The sequence below is a fragment of the Charadrius vociferus genome, unplaced genomic scaffold (assembly GCF_000708025.1).
Source record: "Charadrius vociferus isolate BGI_N301 unplaced genomic scaffold, ASM70802v2 scaffold1038, whole genome shotgun sequence".
Classification (NCBI taxonomy): Eukaryota; Metazoa; Chordata; class Aves; order Charadriiformes; family Charadriidae; genus Charadrius; species Charadrius vociferus.
The window spans coordinates 92,868-101,967 of NW_009649630.1; the positions used below are offsets into that span (position 1 = coordinate 92,868).

Below are 9,100 nucleotides of genomic sequence, written 5' to 3' on the forward strand. Positions count from 1 at the left end.
CCCTCTGCGTCCTGCGGTGCCTGCTCAGTAAGGCAGTTGCCACAATCAAAGCTAGAACCTCAGGACACAAAACCATCTCCGGGGAAAAAAAACAACCTCTTGTGCGCTCCACAGGCTGATTGAGGATGGCAGCGCACGCAGGATAGCAGCAGCAGCCCTGACCTCCACACGGCTTAAGAAAACAATCAAAAATTGCATTGTTGCCTCCATTGTGTGTGAAAGCAATGATTAACTAGTGTGTTTTAGCAAAAAGGGAAAAAGGAGACAGTCTTGGTTTGTGCTGAGGATGTTCTCCACGGGAGACCGTGGCAGGCAACAACAGGATAGGAAAACACCCTCATCCTGAGGCCACACGGCTGCAGTGGGAACACCGAATTTCCATAGCTGGGGAACAAACCTGTGGGCTACCCAGTCCAGCCTCAGGTCTCCAGCAGTAAGCAATTTCAGCTCCATCAAAGAAAGGTACAGAAAGCACTGTAACAGGCAAAGATGGGATAAGTGAACCCCATATAAAATTGCCTTATCCTAATCCTTAATTAGGGACTAGCTTGACATCTGAAATGAGAATTCGGGTGGTCTTTCCAAATAGTGTGTTTGTGGGTTCACAACTGTTAAGGACAGGTGAGGGAGGTGGAAATAGCATTAGTTATTATAAATGATTATATATAGTACATACAGCTTAGATGAGGAGAACATTATTACGGTTGCAAAGTCAAGAACAGTCATGAGGACAGGCTGTGCTTAAGACTGCCCCGGAATGAGGCCAGATCCCATCTTGGGAAAAGCTGCTCTTCTCAGCGCCTAGCTTTGTAGCAGTGGGTGAAACAGCCCTACCTCTACTTCCAACAACACGTTTCCACTCCCATTCTCTTATCCCTTGAGACACTGTGCTCTGGTATGAAGACTAGTTCAAAGTCCAGTTCACATAGGTCTCTAAGGGAAAACCTGTCACATACGCAATGTTCATAATTTAGGGTGGATCGAAATTAAATTTCCATTTCCCAGAAACAGTTCAGCATTAGCAGCTGCAAAGGTTGCTGAGTTTGAGAAGCAAAGTTTGTGTCACTCAGCCTGTACATTACAACACCTCCATTAAGACCGTTTTCATCTCCAGGACTGGAAACTTCCACATGGTTAGATCCATTATGGCTCCTCTGCAGGTTTGCTTAGCAGTCCTTTTTAAAAAACAATTTTAAGAGGCAAACTAAAGATCCCATTCTGGCACTGAAGAGCAGCTAGACACAGTAACTGCTGGACCATTACACTAATTGCAACTTAAATGTTTTAAAGAACACCCAGATAAGTTTACCTCAGCTTTGCAAAGGTATATTATTTAACAAACACACACAGTACAGTCATCTTTGTTATCTACATAATGGAATGGAGAAAACTACCTTTTTTGACTGTCGGCTTTGGGTTTTTGAATGTTGGCTTTTTTATTTAATTTAAATCTTGTTTATTGAAACCTTCAGAGCTTATTCAATAATTTTCTTTACTCTGGACAATTGCCACATTGTTGTGACTTACTGATCATACTGAACCATGGCAGATACCATCTGAGGCATAAGTTTGTATGAGCAACAGAAACAGTACTACCTGATGTAGAAATTATATATAAACTTGTAAAATGCATTCTTCGACAATTATTTTAATTTTCTATAATGCCAACCATAACAGCACAGATAAGATGCACTTGAGAACTGAGACTCTAGTCAGAAAAACATGGGGGGGTTATTAAGTTCATCTTTTTTGCCTTATGAGTGTTTTTGACAGAATATATTATCAGGCATCTTCTTAAATGTGGATCCTTGCTAACTATATCAGCTTATACAAAATACCGAAGCCAGTCATTCCAGATAACTTATATTAGTCTTAAGAATCTATGAAATCAGTCTGCCACCATTGGGCAGATTAGAAACTGGCTACTTGTAGGTCTCAAAATCTAACATGAAATGGAAAACCATCCTAAACCAGGTATTTTTCTAATGGAAGTCTGTATCAATTGGTCTTGGTCCCAAAGAATTTTTTCTTGACAATAGCTTGGAAGAAAAAATACTCTCTGATAAATTTTGCAGCTAATGGGAGAAATTGGGAGATCTATAAATAATGGAAAGAGATGGTCATGGATAGACCAATTGGAAACATTTAGTGCACCAGCTGCCATAATCAATATGCAATTAATACTTCCAGGAACACAGAATTCTTGATGTTTTAACGGCCTTTCATTGTTTTAAATTCTTTGCCTTGACTTGAAGGTATTCTAAGATGGATAATTTACTGGTGCCTTTCATACTTCACTTCAGTGTTTAAACTACCCTCAGTGTTTAAAAATCAGTGTTTTTATTTCAAAGAGTGCTCACTACCTGGAAAGTCCTAATGACGATTCGGCTCTAAAACAACTGTCACTACAGAAATGCTGGAGGTACTCTGCAGTAACAGAGAAGAATTGCCTCCTTTCCTGTTGGCAGCCAGGATGACAAGGCTGTCCCATCATTCAGGAGAATGAAGTGTTGGAAGTGCTACATATGGTTAACTGGTAAAGCACTGGGACACAAGTATGGTAATAAAGACAGAGAAGAGGCCAAAAATCAGGATGGCACACAGCTTCCCTCCTTCTTTCTTCTTTCTCTCTTTTTTTTTTATCTGCAATTTTTGCAAAATAAATAAGTTTTTTTCAAATGTGTTTACAATCAACTGGAAAGGAAGAGGAGGAGCAGTTGGTAAGAGAGCAAACTGCAGAGCAGGAAAATGGAGCTGAGCATCTCTGTGTGCTGCTCGCACAACTGGGCATGGGCCCCTTCAATATGTAATCCTGTTTGTGTCACTGTTTGCTATACTCCCTAACTGGATTAAAAGGAAAAAGAAGAAGACAAATCCAAATCCTCCAAGGGCTATCTTTGGAACATCCTCAGAGATTAATGACAGAGTCACGAATAGGAAACTGTTTATAAGACTCATTTGTGGTGTGCCTCTGGATTAGGAGGCTGAGGAATTCATAATAGCACTGGCAGAATAATGGAGAAAAACTTCAAAACAAACTTTTAAGGTTATTCTCAGATTATGTTGTCATTCTTCATTCAGGGCTAGTGTGATACAAACAACCTGTCTCTTTTTTATTGTGCCTGAAAGAAAAAGAATTTTCTAGGGTTTGTTTAGTTGTTATTTTGCAACAATTTGGGATTAGTGAAGTGTGGATTTATGAAGTGTGTGAAGTTTGGCAACGTGCTTGTTACCTCTGGCTCCAAGGGGAGGAAGATCTAGATTGACAGCAAGCTCCTGATATGTCAGAAACTGTGTAAAATAGGGAAAAAAGAGCAGAACAAAGAATGCTTGAGACATTCTGTGTATCCCTTGGAAGCATTCTGCATATTATGTGATATTCTAAACCTGATATTGCCCAAGAATAGTAATTTGAGCACTTCCAATCTCAAATTTGCAAACCTTATAAGTCATATCTCTTCAAAAACATGGTATTAGCTTTAAAAAATATGGTATTAAAAAGAAGGCATAGCAAAATAAAACTCGTGAAATTCCTTAGGTTATCTTTCTTCTCCATCTTGTTCCTGAGTATTTAGATTACATTTTACAGATTTTTTTACTTATTACGAGGATTAGAAGCTGAATTTTTCCAAATGGAGACCTCAACGTCCAGTTAATCCACAGATTAAGGAGCTGGTGCCCTGTGACTCTTGCCAAGGCTACTGGAACTGATTCAGTCTTGAGAAAAGTTGGTCTTACATAAGCCATAATGTCTTTAGTGCCTGAAATTTAACTTTGAAGAACTGTCATGGGTGTTTGTGGGAACTGTGAACACAGAGCATCTTCCGCACTAGCCAAGGCTGATTGAAAAAATCATGTCAGGTAGAAGAAAAGTGAGCAAGTGATTTGGAAACCTTCTGGCCAGGTGGATCCCAGGTGTCACTTTCTGCACAAAAGTGTATGTGCTCTAGCTACCAAACAAGAATGTTTCCCTCTCCTTTTCACATATACAAAATGCTATCTATCATTCCTGACTGACATTTCTGTTTGTGTACTGTGACTGCTTTAGAGGCAAAAAAGAAGTCCCAACTGTTCAACCCTGAGCCTTCTATTATCACTTGATATGAAAAGACCTCTATTTGCCCTATTAATAAACGTGGTTAAGTGGCAGCACCTGGTATCCAACGAACTCAGAGACTGGATGTTAGATGCTGTACAGGTATATATTATGCAGGAGCCTCTACACTGAAGAGCTTCTGGGTTTTAGGTCTTAAGTATAAATAATCTTACAGAAAGATTCTGCTGGGGTGGGGGGTGTTTGTTTTGGTTTTTTTTAGTTAAAGGTCTTTTCAACTCTCCTGTAAGTATGTAACAGAATAGCACAGATGATAACTAGATGTATGTACCAAACATCAGTTTAACTGCTTGAAGTATCAATACATTGATGCTGATTTATACTTCATTAGTTCAGTCTTGTTGATATAATAAAGTACATTTGTGTTTAGTAATATAAACAGTGACTTTTGTTTAATGGGTATTTTTCTTAATGCCAGGCTGCTGATTACCTCAACCTTCAAGGACTATGGAGAAATACAACTATAAAGAAATACATAGTTTATGTATTATATATTTTTGTTCACTTGGATTGCAAACAACATATGTCCTGCTACTCCAGGATGCAATCTATATGACATAGATGTTTGAGCACTGAGACCCTCTGTACAACTGAATCAAAAATAATTGGGGTGGTGAGGGTGGGGGTGGAAATGCCAGACCTGAAATCTCTAAGCAGCTAACAGGGGAACTGCTGTATTTTCAACATGACCCACATGACCAATATTACCACCTGACTGGTTGGTGTTTATTGCTTAGTTTAGTTTTTTAATCCCTCAGTTTTCAAACTAGCTTCATGACTTTTGTTTAGGCACTTGGAAATGGCAGTACTGCAACCCCAAATCTTTACCTGCACGTTTTCAAGATTAGCATTTCACGTTACACCCAGGTATGCAGAAAGCAGCAATCCTCAGATGTCCCTCCTTCTTACTCATTCACATCACTGCACGTAAGCAAAATCCTTTAAGGTTATTTTGGTGATCAGCGTGTCCCAAGCAAGGGATAAGTGTACTCTCCACGTAATTGACATTGGAAGCCATTTTGTAGCATAAATCTTCTCTGCAGTTATCACTTGGACCCTGATCTTATCTCCTGTAATCTTTAGAATAACTATGGAAGGTTTTAAATTCCAAATTTTCCAATAATTCTTTTCCTGATATTTTATTTCAAAAAAAAACCCCAAAACAAACAACAAACCAAAAAACCAACACCAAAACTTAAGAGCATTTTTTTGAATTGAGTTTGAGACATGAGTTCGAATTGGGTCTGGCTTAGGATTTTCTCAGATCAAAAACAATACCTGCAAAACCCTAAAACTTTGTTATCTCAAACCTTGTGAACTAGAAAGAGCTGTGAAATTTAAAGAAAATGCCTTCCATGTGTTTGTGTGTCATTTTTTTCCCCTACTGGATATGAATCAATAAGTGCGAGTTTGACCATCACCATTCAAATGCAACACTTCCGTGCTAGACGTGCAGCTCCCGGGTCTAATGACAGGGGCTGATACAGGGAAATGTCTTTAGTGTAGAACTGACAGTTTTCTAAATCACTCTCAGTTCCCAGCAATTCCTGCTTTTTGATTACTATAACCCTCACCTGTGCTTATGGGCTTGTTGAGACTGTGGAGATAGTTTTGGAGTGGGAATTTTCAGAATTCTTTTGATTGCAGTTTTAATTGGACTCATTAATTACCACTGAGCTTTTAAATTATTTTCCTGTTTGTCAAATGTTCCGTGTCACGTGTAGTTAAAAAAACCTGAAAACCACATTCTGTAAATTTAAAGTGATACAAAAATTTCTCATTTAGGAACTGGGTTAGGTCACAGGACATTAAAGAGCTGTTAAAGAGTCACAACTTTTCATCTGCACTGGATGGGAAAGGTTTTGTATCCTATTAACAATCTCCTGAGCTAACCAGCCCCTTAAATGTGATTACAAGGATCACGCATCTAAGACCTTCAAAAGGGGTTACGGAGCTCTTTTGATCAACTAAAGAAAATATCTGGCAAAGCTCAGGATTGCCTCAGAGAAATCTATGCATTCAATAAATAACTCATGCTTTTGGGCATGCTTGGTAATTCATTATGGTGGATGGTATTTATGATCAAAGGAATAATAAGCTAGCTGTAGACAAACTATGTGGTGGTTTTCCTAGAGGATATTTACTCAGGTGTCGCAGGAAGTATTGTTTCTCTGTAATAAACACCAAAAGGGGAGGAGTTCCTCATATTTGCTCCAGGCTGTGCTCAGTTAAGCAGCCAGAGAGGTCAAAAAGCAGTTCCCCAGAGAGGTAAGTTCTTTAATTCTTATAGTGGTGGTCTCTCTTCTGCTAGTTAAATGTGCTTGTTTATTTTCTTAAGTTATCATTTAAATATCTGCTGATCTTTCTGTGCGTCACTTGTTATTTGCATATGTACATAATCAGCCATCAAAAGACCTCCTCATGGATAGAATAGTATTAAAAGCTTACTTATAGAGAAAAGACAATAGATGAAAAGAGGGAACACGTGCCTTAGGTTCCACAAGCCCTCCACGGCTGAGTTCTGTCCAACAGCAGGAGGACCTCCTTTTGTAGGAGGTCCACAGTATGCAGCACAGCAGGATCCTGACTTTATTTGGATGTAGTAAGGACTTTCACAATACAGGAAATACTTTATTAAATAAATTATAGTCTTAATTTGGAGCCTTAATCACAAGAGGATCTTTGCCATTAGAAGCTTGTAGGAACGTAAAAGTCTGAGTTTATCGGTTCTGAAGTAAAAGAGGTCCATTCTACTTATGTATGCTTATGCTCTGTTATATTACAATGAAGAATAAGACTTATTCTATAACCAATTGTCGAGTATAATCTAATTTTGAAGATGCTTTCAAAGGGTGTCCACTCACACTGCTTTCACACATTTCTCACACAGTAATTTAGAAACAGTTTTCAGACTTACACCCACAAGTTTCTCTAGGAAGGCTTCCTAGAGAAAAGCAAAGCTGTAAATGTTTGGGTAAAAGCCAAGGCATGTTGAGATGGAGAAAGGAGAACACAAAAGAGTGAAATAAAAGGAAAGGAGAGGTGTGGCTAGGCTGCATGACACTAAATGCCACTTAATAACCTCATGCCTAAATTCTCCAGCACAATCAGTGTCTATTTGACATATAGATTGTCATTCACAAAGGGCTGAAACTCCTTGTTTGTTTGAACAGTGCCTACCTCTGTTGGCCTCAGAGGTTGGTTGTGACCTTTACTGGTTTAAACTAGGATCCTTTCTGCAGCAACGGGCTGACATTACTTACACATAATTCAGGATCATCTAAATGAAACAGATACTAGTTTTGGGGAGTTTCACAGACCAGTTCACCTGAACAATTAATGCAGAAGACCAAAGTGTGTACACCACCACTCCAAATGGACTCACTTAGCTGAGTCACATCATGGATTTTTGCCTTTGAGGCCCCTTTGACAGAGTGCTCACGGGGAATTTCAGGCCTTCAGAGCTAAGGGACAGTGACTTCGGCACACAGATATCGAGAGGCAGACAGGGTGGGCAGCAGTAGTTTTGCTGTCAAACAGCACTGCTAGGAGTGGAAGGGGACATATGAACCGACTGCTGCAGTTACTCTCTTTTCTGGCTCCTAAGACTGTGTCTGAGCTGCCTGCTCCAGGCCTGGGATGCACGCCAGCTCTGCCTGGGAGGAGAGGTGTGAGTGTGCACCATCCCCTTTTTGTACCTAGCTTTCCATTGAGAGGCTCTAAGCCTTCTTTCGTGGTGCACTCTGGTCAAGCTTCTGCATGATGGGAGGATTAGACTGTCATGCTTCTGCATGTGACCTGCCATCCGGCCAGACACACGGCCTAAAGGCAGTGGGTGCTAGGTACTCATAAGCACAACCAAAATCAATGAGCTTTGCTCAGGGAAGGGGAAGCTTTCACAAATGTCACTCACGTAGCTATTCAAGCCTAAAAGATATTTTTACAACTGAGGCCCTATTCTGCTAGTGCTTCCAACCCCAATTAGTAAAATGCGATTATAAAACATTTTCATATTCTTATAGTGTCTCAAACAGGGGAGGAGGAAAGGTTATGAAGGGACAGAGCAGCCAGCAGTGAAAGGAGGTAATAAAGACTATATGGCACCTTAAACTTTTCCTCAAATATTCCTATGTTCATAATGCTGTGCACAGTCTAAAAATGTTAACAAGTTTTATACAGTAAAGTAGTACTTTGGTGAAGGGAATTGAGGAGGCCCCTTTTCCTTAAAAATATTTGGCTCATGGCTGTTTAGATTTGGGGTTTAAGACTATAGAAGTTTCTATTGATGATTTTCCCACAGTGAGGAATTTTATACGTCTTCTTGTCCATGTGATATCTTTGATGTCTGGGAGGGGATAAGCAGGGAACATGGGAAGGCCATCCATGAATGGCCTGTTTTCTACTCTGCATTTGTGAAAGACATAGAATGTAGAGGGCTCTGAAAGAACTCCCCTGAAAACAAACACCACGTCCAAATGTTATTAGCAAAATGGAAGGAGAGAAACTCAACATGACAGCAGAAGTCTCTGATGGAGGCACACGTTCCCTGGTGCCGATTAAGTTTGGCTGTTGCTTTGCAGTGGATGTGGCAGGGGTCCTCCAAAGAAAACCTAAGCAGCGTAACTAAAGACTGGCTTGTATATAACACAGGAGCTTTACTGATAAAATTCGTGCATTTCCCAACTTTTGAGTACTTTGTCTTGCAACTTCACCTTGCTATTGTGTACTGTGTTGTGCTGCCGCTGTGTAGTCACCTCTCCGCAGCAGGTAATAACGTGAGCTCTGCACACACACCACATCTCAACTCTTTTAAGCGGCCCAGGTAAGTCCATTAGGTTTACGCAGGGCAGCATGGCCACTGGCAGCCCCGGGGCCACGACTCGCAGCTTTCCCATGCTAAATCCGCAGCCTCCCGGATGCTCCGTGGCCGACACGGCTGTAATCCCCCCGTCGGGTACACCGAGCCCCGGAGGCTGCGACCGTGCT

The 9,100-nt window shown here is 40.4% G+C and overlaps 1 protein-coding gene across 1 annotated transcript in view; it reads left to right on the top strand.

Annotated features, from left to right (window-relative positions):
- Positions 1-6,278: 6,278 nt before the first annotated feature.
- MYO3A (myosin IIIA) overlaps positions 6,279-9,100 on the top strand; it is a 127,065-nt gene continuing 124,243 nt past the window's right edge. The window contains exon 1 of the mRNA XM_009890568.1: positions 6,279-6,382. The gene's annotated coding sequence lies outside the window, so the exon portion shown is untranslated. The remainder of the gene's footprint in view (positions 6,383-9,100) is intronic.